At 46.1% G+C, this 22,555-nt stretch overlaps 1 protein-coding gene across 5 annotated transcripts in view; it reads right to left on the bottom strand.

Annotated features, from left to right (window-relative positions):
• Window positions 1-21,698, bottom strand: part of LOC147035194 (transcription factor HIVEP3-like) — a 134,072-nt gene extending 112,374 nt beyond the window's left edge. For 3 of the 5 annotated variants that reach the window (XR_015061645.1, XR_015061643.1, XM_085895150.1), the window contains exon 1: window positions 21,507-21,695. The gene's annotated coding sequence lies outside the window, so the exon portion shown is untranslated. Of the gene's footprint in view, window positions 1-21,506 lie in introns of all 5 variants that reach the window. The other 2 variants (XM_085895164.1, XM_085895155.1) reach the window with 1 other exon arrangement.
• Window positions 21,699-22,555: the final 857 nt, after the last annotated feature.

Below are 22,555 nucleotides of genomic sequence, written 5' to 3' on the forward strand. Positions count from 1 at the left end.
GATCGATGGGTTGGTGCTAACATCCTGTCCCATGATGTTCGTCTTTTTGAGACTGAAGGTCAGGCCAAATTTGTTGCATGCAGCTGCGAACCTTACCCATCCCATCATTACTTAATTCCATCTCAGTTTCCAGTTATCCCACCTCATCATCAAGGTCTTCCCTTGAGGATCCTAGACATGTGCCTGAGGAGGAGGGGGACTATCTGGGATTTACACCAGTAAATACCCATGTATCTAAACTCCAACTCAGACTCTGTGCAGGACAGCTTTTATCAAGGCGGCCAAGCGTGCATACAAAAAGCACTGCCTCCAAGGCAGCTCACAAAAATGCTGCCCTCAGAGCAACAAATACTATAATCGAGCACAACACTCATTAAAACCCCTTCCCCCCCCCACCCCCCCTCCCGACCATCATGACTGGTTCACATTTCAACCCCCCATGCTACCATCGTAAACAAAGGAAAAGCTTGAAAGAAATATATAAGAATGGGATGGGTTGAATGCTGGATGTCGAAATTATGTGCACATCCACCGAGGCCTAGCGCAAGACATAATGCCTTAATGAGTTCCCAGCAAAACGAGCATGACAGGCAGAGGAATGGATGATGGAGAACTCTTGATACTTTAACATACATTATACAGTAGAGATGAGGTCTGATGTCAAGCAACAGCTGTATTGTATCACCTTTGTTGTTTGTTATGGCCATGGAGTTGATTGTTCGAGCAGGCGAAGGTTGCAGAAAGGGAATAGAGCTCTTATCAGGCCAAGTTCTTCCCCCAATGCAATTCTTTATGGATGATATGACATTAATCATGGATGAAACAAAGGTGATGAAGGGAATGTTAGCCAGACTGGATGAGTTAATTTTATGGAGTCGGATGAAGTTTAATCTTAAGAAGAGCAGGAATTTGTCTTCGGCAAAGGGAAAGTACAAGTTGGTAAGGTTTCAGATTGCTGGAGAGAACATTCCCACTGTGAAGGAGGAATCTGTAAAGAGTCTTGGAAGGTGGTATTCCTTACTCTTAACCCACTGCCACCATGAAGTGGAGTTGCAGAAGGACGAGAAGCCATTGATAATTCAGGGTTACCTGGTAAGTTTAAGTTGTGGTGTTTTCAGTTTGGTCTGCTTCCACACATTTTGTGGCCAATGCAGGTGTATGAGATCACAGTAACTGGAGTTGAGAAAATGGAAAGAGCAATTATTTGCTTTGTCAGGAAATGGCTGGGTGTTCTGAGGTCTCTTGCTACCCTGGCTCTGTATAGTAATAGCACTAAGGTGCAGTTGCCAGTTACATTGGGAATCGAGGAGTTAAAGTGCTGCAAAGCCCAGTTGCACCTTGTGCGAAGAGACGCTTCAGATCCAGTGATGCGGAATACTCAGTCTGGGGTATATACAGGAAGAAAGTAGGATGTCTCTAAGGTCCTGCAGAAGGTGGAGGAGGCACTAAATTTAGAATAGTAATGGGAGCTGTTCAACAGAGTAGATGTGGGATAGGATGGCAGAAAAACAGGTGGTGGTCAGTTGTAAGTGAGCAAGGAAGAAATATGGTAATAGAGAGGATGAGGCATGAAAAGGAAAGAATGAGAGTTACATAGACCATGGAGGTTGTCCCAGCAAGTAGCTTGGAGAATATGGGATGCAGTCGCATAGCAAAAACTCAACTGGCAGTAGTTGTGGAAAATGGAATCAATGAGAATAGGTTTCTTACTGTGACGCATATACAACCTACTGCCTACTCCTGTCAATCTTCAGAAAAGGAGATTTGCAGAGTCCAATGTCTTTGCTCTTTGTGGAAAGCCAGGAACCCTTGAGCATGTTCTAGTTGGCTGTGAAAATCTCCTGCAGAGATGGACATGGAGACATAACCAGGTGTTATGGAGACTTAACTAGCCACCACAGTGGAGGACCTACAGGTGAAAGCGAATAAGACAGTAGTTCTGCCTAAGGAGTCTATTAGATTTGTTCCAGCAGGCAGTGGAGCTCACAAACCCCTAGGTTGGTGTAAAAGGCAATCACTGCTTGTGGAAAAAGCAGAGTGGAAACTTAAAGTTGACCTGGCTAAAAAATGGACTTCTCCAGTGGAGGTTCTCCTGACCAATCTGCACCCCAACATGGTTGTGTGGTCCATTCCCCAGAAGACAGTAATGACCATGGAGCTCACAGTCCCATAGGAAGACAATTTGGAATGGGCATATAAAAGGAAGAGCGCAAAGTATGCAGACCTAAAGGCACAGTTTGAGGAATGAGGATGGACATGTCTCCGATTTCCAGGAGAAGTCGGGTACAAGGATTTTGTGGCCAGATCTCCATTCAAAATTTTCAAGTCAATGGGCGCCACACCTTTGATGGTAAGGACAACAACAAAGAAAATGCAACAAGAAGCTGAGAGTGCATCTACCTAGCTCTGGCAGAAGAGAGAGACCAGCTTTAGACTATGATGAAGTAAGCCGACACCAACCCATGGTGCAAGAAGCATTGATGGGGCCACCCATGATTAGTCCTCCTGGAAAAGGCCCAGGAAGGATGACTGTAGGTTTCCAGCTCATGAGACAGTGTCGAGCAGTGTAGTATCTGCTGTACTATATGTCTTGATATATATATATATATATATATATATATATATATATATATATATATATATATATATATATATATATATATATATATATATACTGTTACGAATTTGGAATTCGATTGCACACAACATACAGGTTCCTTTAGTCAGCTATGTCGATAAGTGCTTGTTCCCAAGATAGCTCCCCTTCCATTGTTTAAATGTTTAGAAATGGATTGGATGCGCTGTGGATTGATTTAATAGTTAGGGAGCGAACAATGGAGACGTCCGTCCCCCTCTTCTGAGAAGAGAAAGAAGAGCCCTCCCTTCCTGAATCACGGGACGTAAACAACTCCATCCCACCCGTGGTTGAGCGGGGGATGGAGCACGAGGGGGTGAGTCACTCCGGGCGCGGGAGACGGGGCGGAGAACGATAAGAGGAGATCCTTTCTTTATTTGAGGAGTGGTCGTTCAGCAGGCCATCGGGTCCTGTTTGGCTTGGGTTAGGGTTGAGGCTTGCGGAAGCTTTTTGCTTCTGCTGAGTGGTCGTTCAGCAGGCCGTTGGGTCCTGCTTGGCTCAGGAGAGCTTTTTGCTTCGAGCTGCTTTGTTTGGAAGAGAGTTGAGCTGGTCGCTCGGCTTGAGCTGCGAGTGGTGGCTTCTTGTTCTTGGTTCGTGGAGCTCTTTGTTCTCCCTTTGGTTCCTGGCTTGGTGTGACTCATCAGCCTCATCTTAGAGGTGGTTCCTCGGGGAAGCGGCGCATCAACGGGAAGGATCGGCACCTCGTCTCACCAGTACGTGTTGAGAAGCGCGGGAGGATTCGTGGGACCTCGGGAAGGATCGCAGCTCATGGCGGTTGGATCCAGCTCGCTCTCGCTGGAGCCCGGGTCCGAACAACTTGAAGACCACACGAGATGGAGAGGTTCGAGATAGGTTCTGGGTTTCAGCTCACCTGTTCTCCGAGCTGGAGCTCGTTATTAAAGGCCTCAGGCACCATTTATTTTGTGTGTGTGTGTGTGTGTGTGTGTGTGTGTGTGTGTGTGTGCGTGTGTGTGTGTGCGCGCGCGCGCGCGCGCGCGCGCGCGCGTACTTATGTCCGTGCATACGTGTGTCCGTTGGCCCGTCTAATAAGTAGGAAATTGTTAAGTGCTTTGTGTGCTGTAAATGTTTGCATTGCATTTCGTATAGTCAGTATAGTTCTGCTCTTACGTGCTTCCTGAGTTCCCCATTATTATTAATAAATACCCAAATTGTTAAATGTTTTCAGCTCGTCGCGTCAATTCTTTCATTGACTGAGCATTTCGTGTGTTGGGAGTTAGAAAGCCGTTGGTTCGCCATAAAAGGGGGACATTTGGACCGACGGTTCTCGGCCATTAAGCCGCTCGGAATCGTGCACGGGACAAGCTGCTTAAGCGGCTTGTTCCATAAGAGTTCCGTCGAGGGTGGAATACCCTGGTAGTTGGATCACGTGGGTATTTAGGTAAATTTAAGCTTGGCAATCGACTCTATCCTACGCGGTCTGCCCATTGGCGTATTTCGGTTCTTGTACAAGGACCCGTCGACTCGGACTTATCCGGGCGGCGATCTATATTTTCCCACCTGCAGAAGCTGTCAGCCGCCGACAGACTGCCGATGAGTGAGGAAGTGTAAGTGAGCACCATCGGATTTTCGTTTTTGATAAAATGACAGATCACTGTGGTCTCATTGCCAGTGATCACTGTGTTGAAGAAGTCGAGATCGCTGTTCACAGTCTCCAGCATGTCCTGTGCGATCTCCAAACGGAGTTGCTTCTGCTCGATCGTTCGCAGCTTTGGCACAAACTTCGCTGAGATTCTCCTTAAGCCCAAATCCTCAGTCACAATGGAATGAACGGATCTAATGCTGACGCCCGCCTCGTCTGCAAGTTCTCTGATCGTGATTCGACGATCCTGTATCTGCAGGGTCCTCACTTGGTCAATGACGATCTCATTTCGGGATGTTGAGGGCCTACCAGAACATGCTTCACTTTCCACTGATGTGCGACCATCTTTGAAGAGGTTGTACCACTCTTTTATCTGTGTGGTGGCCATTGCTTCGTTCCCGAAGGTCTGTTGAATCTTCTGGATTGTTTCCACTTTGGAATCGCCAAGCTTTACACAAAATTTGATGCAGTAGCGTTGTTTAAGTTTTTCCGTCATTTTCTCAAAAACGAAAATCTGACGGCGCTCACTTACACTTCCTCACTCATCGGCGGTCTGTCGGCGGCTGACAGCTTCTGCAGGTGGGAAAATATTCGCGCATACGGATTAGGATCACCTACATACGAGCACCAAACCACGCCTCCCTAGCTTCATTTGTTTACGCACGAAAAATTTAAGTTGGATACTTTTTGAACACACCTCGTACGACGGTGTTCCCATAAGATTATAATGGAGCTGAAAAATTCCTATCGCCTTGTGATGTCATAGCCGTCATGGCGCTGCGTCATATAAAAGTACAGTATAGCGCATACAATTGTGTGCATTGCATAATACTTGATAATGATAATCAACAACTATGTTACTGGTTTATGTATTTACTATACTGTACTTTTTATCATTAGTTTAGACTTTAGAGTGTACTCTTTCTACATATAAAACAAGGACAAATGTGTCCAAGAGCCATGTCATTAAGGTTTTGTCTTCACTAGAAGAAGAGGAAAAAGAAGAACAATGCAGAGCTCTCTTTGAGCCAGCGTTCGCAATGCGACGCGGCTCAAAAAGTTTACTGTAAAAGTGTGCCGTGTTACGCAGCAGCCTCATACATCTCGTGTTTACCGCGTCTCTTGATTGCATCGTTTTTCCGTGTGCTTGATTTAATCTCATGTTGTTTTGTTCATCATGGCCTCTAAGCGTTCTTCAAAAAGTTTAAAAAAAAAATTAAAATGTTTATAAAGTAAAAAAGTTATAGTAAGCTAAGGTTAATTTATTATTGAAGAAAGAAAAAAAAAATATATATATATATATATATATATATTTTTTATAAATTTAGTGTAGCCTGAGTGTACAGTGTTTATAAAATCTACAATAGTGTACAGTATATGTCAGAGGCCTTCACATTCACTCACTGACTCCCCCTGAGCAACTTCCAATCCTGCAAGCTCCATTCATGGTAAGTGCCCGACACAGGTGTACCATTTAAAAAAAAATCTTTTATACTGTATTTTTACTGTACCTTTTCGATGTTTAGATATGTTGAGATACACAAATACTTACCATTGTGTTGCAATTGCCAACAGTATTCAGTACAGTAACATGCTGTACAGGTTTGTAGCCGAGGAGCAATAGGCTATACCATATCGCCGAGGTGTGTAGCCGGCTATACCATCGAGGTTTGTGTAAGTACACTATGATGTTTATGGGCGTCGATTGGTGGGGGACGAGGGGGACATGCCCCCCCCCCACTTTTTATCAAGGGGGGGGTGGGGACAACATATCGATTTTCCCCCCCCCCACACTTTTTTCATTGAACTCAAGTTACGTAACACAAAACGAGCTGCTCTAGTACAACCAGGCTGAGATTCTCCTCAAATACAAGAATAAATTTTTAAATCTCTATTAAAGTTTTATTGGTCCATTATAGTTCTATTAAAGTTGATAGGTTAACAATTCAACATTGAGAATCCGTGCTTCCCAAGCCATGGTCACCCACCGGCCAGACGTCCATAGCGACGTTGCTTTTTCAACCTTTGATGTTGGCTCTTCCTATTATTGCGAAGCAGAATTCGCCAAGCGTTGGGTTGTTCATCCACTAACAGGGAACGTGACCTGGACATTTTTAGGTATGTTGGGACGTTTTCGGACTTTGTATCGTCATTTTATGAGTGTTTCAAGAAATCGCGGCTTCATAGCCCGGAGCGCCACGCCTCGGCCAGTGTTAGGCTGCAACGGCTCGGGGCCCCTTTAGCGACCAAAATAGTTTATTTCACCTTTCTAACTTGTATTGCCGGATGCCTGATATTATTACCTGCACGATGATGTGTGTGTTTAATTTTTGCGACTTTGCACCGTCGAGTTATAAGCCAATAAAATATTTCGCGGCCTGGTATGCTGATTGAGATGGTGGATCTTGTGCAGGATGACTCGGTTTCACTCTACCGGCTCGCACGAACGAACGGAAAGATATTTTGTAATTCTGTTTTTCTATTTCGCAGTCGATAACAGTGGCCGAAATCGCAACGTTGAAAACTGGGTGAAAATCGAAGGAAAGTGGGTATTTTGGCGACTAAATTAGCTTTGAATACTTGGGAAACATAAAATACAATGCGCTGATTCACTCGCTTTTGCGGCGGTTAACGTAAATATTTTTTTCATCGGTACTTGGACTTAGGGGAGGTATAGACCTACAAAACGATAGGTATCATTCGGTCGTCTGACTTATGAGGATTAAATTATAGATTTTAAAAGGTAGCTGTTGAAAAATATGCAAAATTCACCGAAGCGGTTCGGTCAAACGAACGGAAAATTATTTTTGAATTCTGTTCTCGGATTATACAGTATCTATAGGGTTGTAATGAGATTACCTCGAAAATCCGATTAAAAAAGGCTTAGGCTTCGTAGCTTAGCTGCGGCTTGCAATTTTTACTCGGAAAAATAACGTTCTGGAAGGAATTTCTCTTCCGCCATCATCCGAATAACTTTCCGTTTGCACGAGGACAAAGACGAAAGATAGACAGACAGAATAAGGTGTCTCATAAAACTGTGTGATTTAGAATGATTAAATTAGAGATTTTAAATGCAGTGTTGAAAATAAATGAGGATCGTCAGCTTCTTCTTCACCATGTCGACCCCGCAACAGTTCTGGGCCCCTTTAGAGACCAAATGGTTTATTTCACCTTTCTAACTTGTATCGCACTATACCTAAACAAAACGTATGGGCACGCACGATACTTAAACAAAGGCACGCGGTTTCAAAGTTGTGCGTTTTTTTTTTGTTTGTTTGTTTTTTTGCACGTACGGGCACGCACATACGGACATGCACTAGTGGAAATGATGAACTTATTTACAAATCAACAAACTATGTACAATAATTGGAAAGAAGAGAGTGCACGTCCGGACGGCAACAGATCTTAATCCCTCATCTCCTGGTCTCGTGGTTTGTGAGAGGTAAAGAATTACATAAATGTTCACATTACAACTGATTTTAGCTCATTCCTTTGGTGAACTCTTTTGATGGCATGCAAATCAAGAACACAATCTTTAACGACGACGCTAACTATGAACAAATAATATCATAATCATCTCACTCAACTTTAGCTCATTGGTTAATTAAATGCAAATTAAATAAAATGATGAATATTAACAATCCCAGGTAATAAAATACCAGGGTATCTGACCCTAACCAAAAGTAATAAGTGCGTAGCTGGGAACTAAGCGAGTCATGGAATGCTAAATTGGGAGCTCAGATGCTAAATTAAGAACCAAACTTGTATCGGCGCTCTTTTAGTTATACATGTGCTACGCAAAGCTCATCGCATGTCAACATTGTGCATGGAGGTATAGTGACCGAGCCAAAAGTATGTTGACCTTAAAAATGCCCTGCTATGCAAAAGTAACCCTTATAATTCACATGTCAAAATTTATTCAACTGAAATGTAATTCCCTTCTCGTTTCATAGAGGATATGGATATCAGAGTTTTTCGCGACAGCATCAAGTAGCACATCCCCGACCACTCTCCTGGAGCAATCAAGTTCCCAGAAAGAGGTGGACAATTCAAAGGAGAAGATAGCAGAAAAGAGTGCATGTGCGAGTACTCGGCCTAATTTCCCAGATCAGATTTTTCAACCTCATGATGTCAGTTGTATCCCAGTCCAAATACTGCCAAACCGAAAGTTTTGAAGTTTCAACAACAGTGGTTCAAAGATTTTCCTTGACTTCATTTTGATCAGAGCATCGGCAGTGCACTCTGTCACTCCTGTACGGACGCTTCTCATGAAAAACTCACCGAACTTGCCCGCTGTGCAGAAGACGCATTTGTCTCAAAGGGGTTTTGGAACTGGAAAAAGGCTACAGAAAAATTCAGACAACACGAACGATCAAACACACGTAGGCTTGCCTCTGAAAATCTGAAATGTCGCAGAAGTCAACCTGGAGTCCATGTGCAGCTGAGCAGCAAACTGCTGGAAGAGCAAAGATCTGCACGGTCAGCACTTCTGAAGATTATCACCTCACTGCAATATTTAGCCCGACAAGGTTTTGCAATTCGTGGGAAGGATGCCTCTGAGGGGAATTTCAAAATGCTCTTACAGTTGCGGGCAGAGGATGATGTAAACCTCAAGACGTGGCTGTCAAGGAAGACGATGTTCACAAGTGGAGAAATTCAGAACGAAATTCTACAGTTGATGAGTCATGCCATCCTCAGAAATATCTGCAGTAACGTGAATGAAATGTCCACTCAGTTCGGACTCGTAACTGATGGAACGCAAGATATTCAGGGTAATGAGCAGGAGTCGGTGTGTGTGTGTGCTATGTGACGGATTCCTTTGATGTTCAAGAAGATCTCATCGGCCTCTACCAAGTATCGTCAACAACAGGAGTATCACTTTGTAAGATGCTTCAGGATGTCCTAATTCGGTGTCAACTCCCTATTGAACACCTTAGAGCGCAAACTTACGATGGGGCAAGCAACATGTCTGGAAAGTACAAGGGCTGTCAAGCACAGCTAAAAAAACTCCAACCACTGGCCAATTATGTTCACTGTGGAGCTCATGTCACCCAACTCATTACAACCAAAGTCCTACAAACTGCACCGTTCATAAGAGACGCCCTTGATTATGTCCAGGTACTCAGCAACATCTACAACAACTCTGGAAAATTCAAGCATCTGCACTTGAATATCCACGCTGACGATTCTGACACTCCTTGCCATACACGCCTGAGGCCAATTTGCTCGATGCGTTGGTTAACTCGTTCTCCTGCCATGAAATCGATTTTGGATAACTATGAAGAGGTACTGGATGCCCTTCAACAAGCAAGTGATGACTTTGGTACGAACACGGCATCGCGAGCTAACGGTATTCAAAGCTGTCTTTCATCAGGAAAGTGTGTTCTCGGTCTGTTTGCATCATTGCCCATTCTCCAATCCCTTGAATACCTCAATAAGGCACTTCAGGGTTCCCAAGTTACCGTCTCTGGTATGCTTATTGCTGCAAAGGTAACTGCACAGAATCTCCAATCTCTCCGTACCGACCAGACGTTTAAGGAGGTTTTCGAAGCAGCACAACAGAAGCTCCAGCACTGCCAATTTGATCCAGTGACCCTCCCTCGTAAGTGCAAGCTTCCGAAGAGACTTGATGGAGGCACGCAGGAATACACTGCCAATTCTGCAGAGGAGGCATACAGAGTTGAATTTTTCAAAGTCATTGACAGCGCATCCGAGAACTTGAACGAGTACTTCACATAAACCGACCTCATGGCGTATAGGGACTTGGGTGAAATGCTCCTGTCTGGGTCATTCAAACCACAAATAGTCCGCAATTATCCCGAACTGTCAGATTCCCTAGAGCAAGACCTTGGCTTCTTTCGTAACCAGTTCAGTGGTTCATCTGTTGAGGATTACCGTAAGATATTTGTAGACATGGTACCGGAAGTCCGTCAAATGTTCCCACAGGTAGAACATTTGCTGAGGCTTCTATTGGTTTCCCCAGCAAGTTCCATGCGAAGCTGAACGGTCATTCAGCACACTCAGACGTATGAAGACTTGGTTACGTTCCACAATGACCCAACAATGCCTCAACCATCTCATGATCTGTCATGTTCACCAAGATCGTCTGACTGCACTTGACCCCTCAAGACATTGCTACAAAGTTTTTAACTGGATCGGCACACAAGAGGGTTCATATTTTTGGCAAGTTTTAAGGTAAGTTGACCGTACTCGTGTAATATCAATTTGTATGTCAGTCTAGTTTTCAGTTTATGTTTCGTGAATCAGTTCAAGGGTCGTGAGAAGGAGGCTTGATAAACTATTCATATATATATATATATATATATATATATATATATATATATATATATATATATATATATATATATATATATATATATATATATATATATATATATATATTCTTTGATGACACTTGAAACTTTGAAATGTGTATGATTAATGTTTAATTAATTTCGCTCAGTCTGCTTACATTTGATAAAAAGATGGTCGAGAGATGGTCAGATTAATTTAAGGGATTTGTGTGATCAGAAGGCAGCATGTCAACGAGCGTATAAAATCAATAATTCTCAAGGGTAGACTTGCTGTGTCCACGCCAGCACGAAGTGGGCTTCGTGGTCTGGACATGCAATGTCCCCCCCCCCACACTTTTCAAAAGCAATCGACACCCATGATGATGTTTGCACAATGAAGACATCGCTTAACGACGCATTTCTCAGAACGTTTCCCCGTCGTTAAACGGAGCATGACTTTATATAATATATACATATGTTTCTGGATATATATATATATATATATATATATATATATATATATATATATATATATATATATATATATATATATATATATATATATATATATATATATATATTTGATGATTCGACCGCACTTCACAGCACCGCCATCTCAGGGGTTACAACGCCGGCTTGTTCAGCACACGTCTTGGGTCACGCACCTCAGATCACGATACCAAAGTACCCCTGTGCCTTACCTGTTGGGGATATAGACCCCAGCTCCAGACTGGATTTGATCAGAGACCGAGCGAAGTCTGCCAGTCCATAGCTCATTTGGTTTTATTCACAAATCGAGCGATTGTTCCTCAGCACGGCACGAATAAATTCAAGGCGGCAAATATCGTATTACTCAGCCAGATTTTTTGGGTACACATCGGGGAATACGACACAAGCAAAGCATTCACGATAATGTTATCATTCATCTATAACCCGCTCTTAGCTAGGGAGCTACGGATACGGGTTTCGCAGGGGCCCCGAGCAAAATAAACCTTCGGCCTGGACAACATGCAGACAAGACAATTTAAATTTGTTTTAAATTTGTTTATTGAAATGCCACCAAAACAAGGGTGAAAGTGACTCAAGGTTTTTGCGTTGTCTACAGTACTTACTGCATTCACACCGAGTCCAATCTGTCAATTCCCCAAAAATTGCCGATATCAGCCAAGCACTAATATATATTCTAGTGTGTGTGTGTGTGTGTGTGTGTGTGTGTGTGTGTGTGTGTGTGTGTGTGTGTGTGTGTGTGTGTGTGTGTGTGTGTATGTATGTGTCAGTGTGTCTCCTACATAACTCCAAAGCCATGAAACCTTCAGCCTAAAACTTTTCAGGCATACTAAAGGAAATCCGAGGAAGTGTATGGTGAAAATTGGGTGTTTGGGTTCATTTAAACACCCTTTTCAAGATCATCAATGGCGTTATTTAATTATATCCTTGATCAGATGCTCCTCGGCGACCTCACTATTTGGGTTCTTAAGGCGTTTCCTGTGTTACATAACTGGGATCTGAAGCCGCCATGTTTTTTTGGCCTGCTCAACCATGATTTAACTTGGAACAGGCCGCAACGATTAATTTCCGATAAAGTTTTTTTTTTCACTTTTCTCACTCATATCGAATGCCTCTTCATCATAACTATGAATCACTGGGTACATTGCAATGCTTATAAACGCCTGGAGATGTCAGCGGTTGTGGTTTTATTTCATTACCGTCCATGCCATAACCTCGAGAATCCCTTAAACTCGGCCAAATTACAACATTTAAGCTCCAGATTTCAACTTAGCAGCAGTTCCGACGCCAAAATAAAAAAATGTGTTCATATGTCCAATTTGGACATTGCTTGGGCATTTCTGGGTGCATGGTTTTATCAACGGCAATTGGTAATCGCTTGCCAAGCCAGGCGTTCCATTGGAGTGCTTGCTTCAGTGCTTAAGCCACTTTCCGAGTGCCCCACAGTCGATATCGGTGCAGTCCATGTCCCAATCGGATGTACAGTCAACAGTTACTACAAGGTAGAAGTACATATACAGCACACAAGGATGTGGTACATATGAATAGATTTTGATCTACAGGGATTCTCTTTGGGTGTGTCGGCATGCAATGCCTGTTACGAGCGCCAGGGTGGTAAAGCTTCATCCCGTATATGGTTGAGGTTTTATCAGATTTTGCTTTGTCTTTGTGACTGTTTCTAAAACATTTGATTATTAACAATTCCATGATCAAGTGGACATGACCTCAAATTTTAGAATTGTGAATTTTCACTAAATTTTTAGTTCATATTATTCTATAAAATCGGTTGTGCTTTTTTTTTTTTTTTTGAAAACCTTGTCGAGGCTCGTGTGAGAGCTAACACACAACGCACAGCAAGGGAGGCACGAGACAAGAGGGGTGTGAGTGGGAAGGACAAAACAGTGGGGAACCGACACATTAGGGGATCTGTGGAAGGGAGAGGGGTGGGACGGGGAACATGGGGAATAGAAGATGGACATCACAGAAATTTCAGGAAGGAAAGCAGGGAATTTGAAGGAAGTGTGCTTGAGTGGATTAACGGGGGTATAAAAGATTGAGGATTTGGATGGGGGACGATAAGAGGTGGTGGTGAACAGCTGTTTTGAAGGCCTGGAGGGAAGAATGGGATTGAATGGAGTAAGGGAGTTTATTCCAAAGGCGGGGAAAAAAAGAGGAATGAAAGAGTGAAGGTGAGCATTGATTCGTGATTTTGGTAGTTTTACCAGAGGGGGGTTGTTGGTGGACCTTGAGTGCCCTGTGGAAATGTGGGGACAAATCGCAGACAGAGCAGGGGGGGGTGGCAAGGCTGGAGAGGAGACGGTAGAAGACAGAAAGACCACCGACCAAACTACGGTGATTGAGTGAGAGGCCCAAATACTCAGCCTCATTGCAGGAGTTGCCGATGATCCTAAATGCCATGGTTTCTACAGCGTGAAGCCGAGAAAGGTGGGAGGCAGGAGCACCAGCCCAGAGGGGAGAGCTGTACTCCATCAGGCTACGGACAAAGGCTTTGTAAGTGGTCAGGAGCTCAGGAGGGCCGAGTAAGGACTTTGCACGACGGAGGATTCCCAGTCAGCGACTGGCTTTGGAGGCGAGGTTGGAAATGTGGCTTTCCCAGGAAAGGTCATGGCAGATAGTGAGACCCAGAAGCTTGAAAGAAAGGACTTCTTCCAGAGGATTGTTGAGGAAGTGGATGGGGGGGGGGGGGGTTCTAAACGGTCCTTTCGAAGAGACATAGTGAGAGTGTGATATGTGTCTGGATTGAAAGACATGTTCCACGTGTTGGACCATTTTGTGATTTTATCCAGATCTACAGTGAGCGAAGAAGCTGCTGCTTGCCGGTCTGAGGGATGTCCGATGGTACGGCAGAGGGTGGAGTCATCAGCAAAGGGAAATAGAGGATTTTCCAGAGAGTTGGGGAGATCATTGATGAAAACCAGAAAAAGAACAGGGCCCAGAACGCTATCTTGAGGAACTCCAGCCTGGACAGGAAGAGGGGATGAAAGAACTCCATTTCGGGCCACACGTTGACTGCGACAGGAGAGGAAGTCTGCGAGCCATGAGTGGAGATGGCCTTGGATACCATGGGAAGAGAGTTTGGTGAGTAGGGCAGGCTGCCAGACTATGTCAAAAGCACGTGATATGTCCAGGGATACGGCTCGGATTTCCTGTCTGGCATTGAGGACCTCCATCCATTGTTGGGAGAGCAGAAGCAGCATATCCAGGGTAGAGTGACCTGGTCTGAAGCCAAAAATGGGTAGATTTGGATCTGCAGGGATTCTCTATGGGCATGTCGGCATGCAATGCCTGTTACGAGTGCCAGGGTGGTACAGTTTCATCCCGTATCTTGTTGAGGTTTTATCAGGTTTTGCGTTGTCCTCGTGACTGTTTCTAAAACATGTGATTATTAACAATTCCATGATCAAGTGAACATGACCTCAAATTTTAGAATTGTGAATTTTCACTAAATTTTTAGTTCATATGATTCTATAAAATCGGTTGTGCTTTCCGATAAAGTTTTTTTTTCACTTTTCTCACTCATAACGAATGGACCTGAGTACCAATGTCAGGTTAGGTTAGATCTGTGACCTGCTACAGGTACCATGTAAACCTGTACTATCCTGTTCCATGGTTGGGTTGTCGGCGACTAAACGGTCTCCCCCACCAGGTTTTCTGGTGAGGAGGGTGTTTGGATATGGACAGCCAGCAGGATTAAAAACAAAACCTGTCAAAGGGCGGAGGAGGTCCATGTGAGTCAACTGCCATCCATATCTAGTGCCCAACTGTGTCTGCGGACGTCCTCCTTCAGTTGGGTTACTTTTTTATTAGGAGGTTGGTGGCAGGATTTTCACTCTGACCACCGTAAAACCCTTCATTCCGCAAAACACAAAAATGCAAAAAAATCTGAAAACCCACTCTGTGGGAGTACCTCCTGTGCAGCTTCCCTTCGCAGGGCAGCTCACCGGATGACGGGATCGGGGCAAAGCCGTTGGGACCCCCAATTTTTGATGATGGGAGGGAAACCACGGGGTAACATCCCTGGGTCAGATTGCGGGAGAGTGTGTCCGAGTGGTGCTGAGGTGTCGTCCACCAGACGGCGGTCTCCTTGGGTTAACCTGAGGAGGTCCCTTCGGGTGGGTGCCTGGAATGTCCTATCCCTAAGAGAGGATGATTACCTGTCTCTGCTATCATCTGAGCTCAAGCGTTTGGACATCGGGATTGCAGCTCTCTCTGAGGTTCGGAGACCGGATTGCGGAGAGATAATGGTGGGTGGTTACAACTACTATTGGTCTGGTCGCTCTGATGGTTACCACACCCAAGGAGTTGCTGTAGCTGTGTCCAATAAGCTGCCCCAATGATAATTGAGGTAACACCGGTCAACGAGCATATTATGAGATTAAGGATTTGTCACTCCTTAGGTGTCATTTACCTGGTCTCTGTTTATGCTCCGACTGAGGCAAGTGATCTCACCGTGAAGAATGCATTCTACGCCACGCTCGAGGCTGTGGTTTGTCAGTGCCCCAGACGAGATACACTTCTAGTCTTGAGGGATTTCAATGCATCGACTGGAACTGAAAGGGATGGTTATGAGGTGTGTGTTGGTCCCCATGGGTCAGGAACTATGAACCAGAATAGCACTAAGTTCCTTGACTTTGCAAGAAGTCATGGACTTAGGGTGGCTGGTTCATGGTTTCAGTGGCCACAAGCTCATCGCTGGACTTGGTATTCCAACGCCGGTGGTGTGGCAAAGTAGATTGACCATGTCCTTATTGACGGTCATTGGAGGATGATCCAGAACTGCAGGGTCTACCGGAGTGCTCAGTTCCTCAATACTGACCACAGGCTTGTTGTCGCAACTCTAAAGCTGCACCTTAAATCCTGGAGAATGGTACCATCCCAGCCAAGGCTGGATGTTGACAAGCTCAGGGATGAGAGAGTAGCTGAGGAGTTTGCGAACAGGCTGAGTGGACATTTGGGGTGTCTGGCTGCTTTGGGGGGTCCTGAAGAGTTGTGGAGTGCCTTCAAGACCACCGTCCTTAATGTTGCCGGTGGATGTCTTGGAATTCACCGCAGGGCAAAGAAGAATTTTTCTCTCAATGGACACTGGATACCATTGACCAGAGTCGCAGGGCCAGGCTGAATGGCAGAGCTGAGCTGTTCAGGGAGCTGAGGCATAAAACTGTACGTGCACTGAGGACGGACAAGGAGGCCTATGTGCGAGGAATCTGTGAGGGGGTAGAGCATCACCTGCGGACAGGTGATTCTCGTCCCGCTTACAGGGGAATTCGCGCATTGCGTTCATCCAAGCCCATCCCTCGGAGCACTGCAGTTAGAGCAGAGAGTGGTAGGCTTTTGACAGAGGAGTCTGAAGTGAAGGCCCGCTGGGCCGGTTACTTTGAGCGGTTGTACCAGGCTGATCCCCCAGCTGTCGAGTTGGACGTCAAGGGTGTTACAATCCCTGTTGCTGACCCTCGAATCAACTGTGGTCCACCTTCGCTTGTGGAAACACGGGCTGCGGTGAACCAGTTGAAACGGGGCAAAGCTCCAAGGATCTGTGGCATCCATGATGAACTTCTCAAGGCTGGTGGAAATGCTGCACTCGTGTCGTTGCATGCAGTTTTGTGCTCTGCCTGGAACACAGGAATCATCCCAACTGATTGGAAGAATGGCCTTGTTGTTCATCTCTGGAAAGGGAAGGGTGATCGCCAAGACTGCAACAACTACCGAGGGGTGACGCTGCTCTCAGTGCCGGGCAAGGTCTTTGCTCGGATAATTCTTGTTAGGGTTCGCCACCATCTGCTTAAGCACCAGCGTCCAGAGTAGTCAGGCTTTACACCAAAGAGGTCAACGATTGACCGTATCCTTGCACTTCGTGTCCTCACTGAACGCAGACGAGAGTTTCGGCAGGGGCTGCTTGCAGCCGACGTTGATCTCTGTAAAGCGTTCGATTCAGTGAATTGGGATGTCCTCTGGAGGATTCTTGTTCTTCGTGAGGTGCCACCAAAACTGATCGATCTGATGTCTGAACTCTACTCTGGTACTGAGAGTGCTGTGAAGTGTGGTGGTACCATCTCTGACTTATTTCCAGTTGTTACTGGAGTTCATCAGGGATGTGTACTTGCCCCCACACTTTTCAGCACTTGTATGGACTGGATTTTAGGGAGGATTTCGGAGAGATCAAGCTGCCGTGCATCGTTTGGGAATGTCAAGATCTCGGACCTTGATTTTGCAGATGATGCAGTCATCTTTGCGGAGACTTTAGATATCCTTTTGGGGGCCCTCGAGGTGCTGAATGAGGAGTCAGAGCCGCTGGTATTACGGGTTTCTTGGGTCAAAACTAAGATCCAGGCTTGCGGTAACATCTTGGATGCTGCTGTCCTGTCTGTGTCTGTTCGTGGTGAAGATGTTGAGGTCGTGGATAGATTCAATTACCTTGGCAGTGATATTCATGTCTCTGCTGGCTCTGAGTCAGAGGTCAATAAACGTCTGGGTCGGGCCTGGGGAGTCTTGGATTCACTGGATCATGGGGTGTGGCGCTGCCGGTACCTGTGTGGGAGGACGAAAGTCCGAGACTTCAGGTCCTTGGTACTTCCAGTCTTGCTCTATGGATGCGAGACTTGGACTCTGACCAAGGATCTGAGACGGAGACTTAATTCCTTTGGTACCAGGTCTCTTCAGAGAATCCTTGGCTATCGCTGGTCGGATTTTGTGTCCAACGAGCGGTTGCTGAGAGAGACTCGGATGAGATTTGTTACCTGCATAGTCCGTGAGCATCAGTTGCGGCTGTATGGACATGTGGCCCGTTTTCCTGACGCTGATCCTGCTCACCAGATTCTCTCAGTGAGGGAGTCTCATGAGTGGAGGAGGCCAGTGGGCCGACCACGTGCCTCGTGGTTGCAGCAGGTTGACCATCATCTCAAGGAGATGGGGATGGGCCTGACATCTGCATGGGGGATGGCCAGACGGAGGCCCCTGGAGTACCGGCGGAAAGTGGAAGCAGCAACGCGCTGTTCTGGCACATGCTCCCATACCTGACCTGGTTGTGCTTTGCAATGGTTATGTTTCTTTTTGTGAGTTTCAAAGCAAAATGTGCTTGATTACACCCGATTTCCGAGCCGTTTGCCCTATTCGCGTGTTTTCTGAATTCCCAAATTGCCACCCGTCACTTGCAGTTGTTTATAAAGATCAATGTTTGTGCACATCTCCTTGAAATGTCTATTTCAATGCAATGTTGTTTTTTTCGGTGAAAGCTACTCAAGGTTTTTGGGTTGTATACAGTAAGTAATGTAGTTGGTAATCACACTGACTCCAATCTGCCGATTCCCGAAAAATTGCCGATATCGGCCGTGTGTGTGTGTGTGTGTGTGTGTGCGTGCGTGCGTGCGTGCGTGCGTGCGTGTGTGTGTGTGTGTGTGTCATTGATTGGTATCTACAAATGCGGGTTTCAGAATGTGGAATGGAGTCCTCCCAGGGCGGGCTCAAAGCATCCACCTTTTTTTCGGTAAGGGGTCATGATTCATGGACTAAGTTGTGAAGTTTTCTGTTCTCAAAATTTTGTGTCGAGGGCTCTCATCAGGATTGTCACTGAGCCCCGGACAGCTTCGAACTGTAGTTTGTTTGTGGTGATATTCCCAGGGATGGTTTTTAATATCTCTGTGAGGTTATTTGTCATCATTCCCGTAGCTCCAACTATCACTGGTTCAACTTTGGCATTCTTCCGCTTCCAGGATCTTTTCACTTCATTCTTGAGGTCTTGGGATTTGGTCATTTTCTTGATTTCTGCATCGTTTAGTCCAACATCACTGGTATTAACACCTCACTTAGCAATGCCTCCTTCTCTTTTTTTTTGTCTCCAAGTGTGATGTCTGGTTGCAATGCTTTGTTTTCGATGTTCACGCTCGATGAGATCATTAGATCGAACGCGAGTAGTACTTCCATGTTTTCATTTCTTGCTTTTGGTTCATGTACCCACACATTTGCTGGAACTGGGATGTCAAAGTTTTTGTAGATGTGCCAGCGGAATACTTTACAAAGTATTTTGTGTCGTTGTGTACATGGCTGTTCTGACATGAGATTTTTTTTGTTTGTGTTTTGTCATTCAGCACAACATATCACTCTCTTTTCCAACACCACCTCCACCTCTCACCTTTCTCTATTTTTCCTCCTTCCCCACCTCTCTCTCCCTCTATCCCTTCCTCACTCTCCCCTCCTAAGAAAATGCATCTCTCTCTCTCTCTCTCTCTCTCTCTCTCTCTCTCTCTCTCTCTCTCTCTCTCTCTCTCTCTCTCTCTCTCTCTCTCTCTCTCTCTCTCTCTCTCTCTCTCTCTCTCTCTCTCTCTCTCTCTCTCTCTCTCTCCCTCTCCCTCTCCCTCTCCCTCTCTCTCTCCCTCTCCCTCTCCCTCTCCCTCTCCCTCTCCCTCTCCCTCTGAACTTGTCCGGGCGTTGTTCATCTCCAGATGGTGTTTGTCTCCGGAATTGTCTTAGCCATGTTTGTTTGTCTTCGGACATGTCCGGGTGGTGTTTGTCTCTGTCTCCGGACGTATCCATCTTTGTCTCTGCATGTGGATGTGGATGTGTCCAGGCGGGAGTTTGCCTCCGGACGTGACCCGGTGGTGTTTATGTTCGGACGGTAGTTTGTTTCCGAACGTGTCCGGGCTGTGTTTGTCTCTGGATGGTGTTTATCTCAGTGTGTGTCTTGGCGGTGTTTGTCTCTGGTCAGTATTTATAGTATGCCAGATAGAAAATGGACTTCAGATATTATTTTGTTTCCATCTTCACTGTTATTCTATGCAGAATCATTATGATGAGACAGTATGAATCGTAATTAACGCTCCACCACACGTCTGTCTTCATTTCCTCTCACCTCTTGCTGCATTCCCTTCCACCACCCCTCCTAACTCTCCCTACCTCCTCACTCCCCCTCCTCTCCCTCCCCTCCTCACCCTCACCCTCACTCCCCTACCCCTCTCTCCCTTCTTTTTCTCACCCCCTACCCCCTTTGTATTCCAGTCAGTGAAGTGAGGAATGGTGTTTGCTAGTATGTATGTATGTATGTATGTATGTATGTATATTTGTATTTTTGGTTGTTTATGCATTTGGACACTGCAGGAATCAGGGCAACCAAACTTTGGATGGCTTCCTCTTTCATCCAGAAGAAGGTCGAGGGCAATGTATGGATAAAAAAAAAAAAATGACCCCAGATCAAACCAGATAATTGGCCTTCAGCAGTCGGGTCTTATACATTATATAAATGATCCTACGGCCTAATAGAACAACGTAAACATTTTGATTTGAACCTTCCAATTGCCACACGAACGCATGCCATGAAATGTTAAGCAGAAATCGCATGACAACAAGAGATCTGAAAAACCTTGAGAATGTAATTCCATTTTAAGCACCAAACATCGTGGAGACGGCGAAGCGCGCTTTACGCCACCAAAACGTGCGTCATGAAGCATCATCCATGGTCGACAGCGTGGGTAAAGTTGTGTTCACCTCAAAACGTACTGAAGGCGACTTAACCAACTCGTCACGTAGAATTTAATCGTCGCACAAAAATAGACATTTTTTTTCTTCTTTTCTCTCAAAGTACACGTTGACGGGAATGGCGACGAACACGACAAACGTTTACATTCCCTGAGACTTACAATCACCAGTGTGCGTGTGGTTACGGAGTCGCGCACGGGGAGGTCTTCCTGCCTTGTGCCAGGAGAGAGATCTTCCTCTAGTCGCCGTTTCTTCATCGGTAAACCACACGGTCAAACCCAGCGTCCATTGCCACGGACTGTCAGACGTGCGCGTTTCATTCTATGAGAAACTTTCTTTCAAATGAAAATGTCCAGCGATGGATGTTCCCTCCTGCGTTTACCCTGCCTGACCGTAGCCGCTGCAAGTCTACACCATGCAGTCTTCCGGCTCGTATGGTACGGATAACCCCGGCACGTCAGTGAGTTTGAGGCGAGTTGTGTTGGTAACGGAGCGCAGACAGCGCCGGATGTGAGCTGGAGGATGTGAGCTGGAGGATGTGAGCTGGAGGATGTGAGCTGGAGGAAGTGTCTTTGTCGGTGCCGTGCGGTGTTCGCCGCGCTCCCGTACGGCGGGAAGCACGTGGCTATACGCTACCCCTTAAAGGAGTCCAGCGGAGCCTGCAGGCCGCGGAAAGACGAACGGACACTGCGCCTGGCGGGAGGAGGAGGGGCTGCAACGACCTGAGCGAATACGGCCTGGCAGCGGCGCAGGATACTAGCTCGGACGGTTAGCAGCCTGTTCTAGCAACCGCATGAGCCGTCAACTGTCCTCGTCTCCGCTAACCCCCCCGGACTGACACGGTACATGTTTAGGACGGGAAAGAGAGAGAGATAGAGAGAAAAATGGCAATGCGTGGAGGGACAGCGCCGGACCGATCCATACCCCGAACGATTCGACAAGCACGACTGGACCGCAACGATCGGGGCGAAGTGAGCGGACCCACCTTCCAACGCGTCTGAACCGCACGCCGTGGTCGTACTCCGTGGCGTCCGCAGCCCCTGCGGTCGAGCACGGGACCGGGCGCGCGCTGAGCGAGGGGCACGCGCGCGCGCGCGGGCGTACCGGTAGTCCCGCCCACTCATCTCCTGTTTCAGTGCTCGCTCCGCCTCTCACATCGTCAACAACATCATCGTGATTGTAATAATGAACGCCATTATATCCCTCATCAGGAAAACGTAATAACAACGAACCGCCACCACTTGAGCTATGCCGCAATCACGACCCGTATCACCTCCTCCAGTGATGACCAAACGAAATGATCGAAAGCTGGTACGTTGTCCAAACCGATAATCCGGAGAGACCGACATCATCGAACCAGTGGTCATTGGACATGTGAACGCCACTGCAATCACCGATGCAGCCTCTCTTTTGTCTCTGCTTCATGTGGCTTGTGGATGCAGGATGTCTTGTATGGCACAGTGCTTCACTTTGACACGTCATGTGTTTTAGGTTTGATTGTTCGTGGAATCTGATCCGAGCGAAACTGACGCCTTGACAGCTCAGGTGGCACTGCATTATGGAGCACGCCGCCTTTCGATGAACTTGCAATGAGGGGAGATTTCTGTTTCCCCCCCCCCCACCCACCTTGTGGGTCAGACCCACCATATTTCAGGTAAATGGACGTCAAGATAAAACTGACAAATCAAACATTGGGAAATCATGAAGAAAGAGCACAGATTGTGATGCCAACCATGCTATCACACTGAAGGCGGAACAGCAGAATTAATGTCATCTCCTCTGCAACGTCACACCAGTATTTATATTAAATTATCTCAGGTGGACGTTAAGCTGGCTGTCCCATCTGCCATCCTTTGCTGGTGGAAGTGAAAGATGTCACGGTGTCTTTCGTGCGGACTACGCGAGTTATCACCGGTACCTAAAACGAATTACAAATTCTCTCCACCATCAGTCGAACGTCAGGCTCGGTCAGCCGGTTCGTGAAAGACACCCCCACAAGAACGTGGGAATGATCGAGGCCATTGGACTTCGAGT

Source organism: Eptatretus burgeri, chromosome 1 (genome assembly GCF_056783735.1).
Source record: "Eptatretus burgeri isolate ZD-2024b chromosome 1, Ebu_testis_v1, whole genome shotgun sequence".
NCBI lineage: Eukaryota > Metazoa > Chordata > Myxini > Myxiniformes > Myxinidae > Eptatretus > Eptatretus burgeri.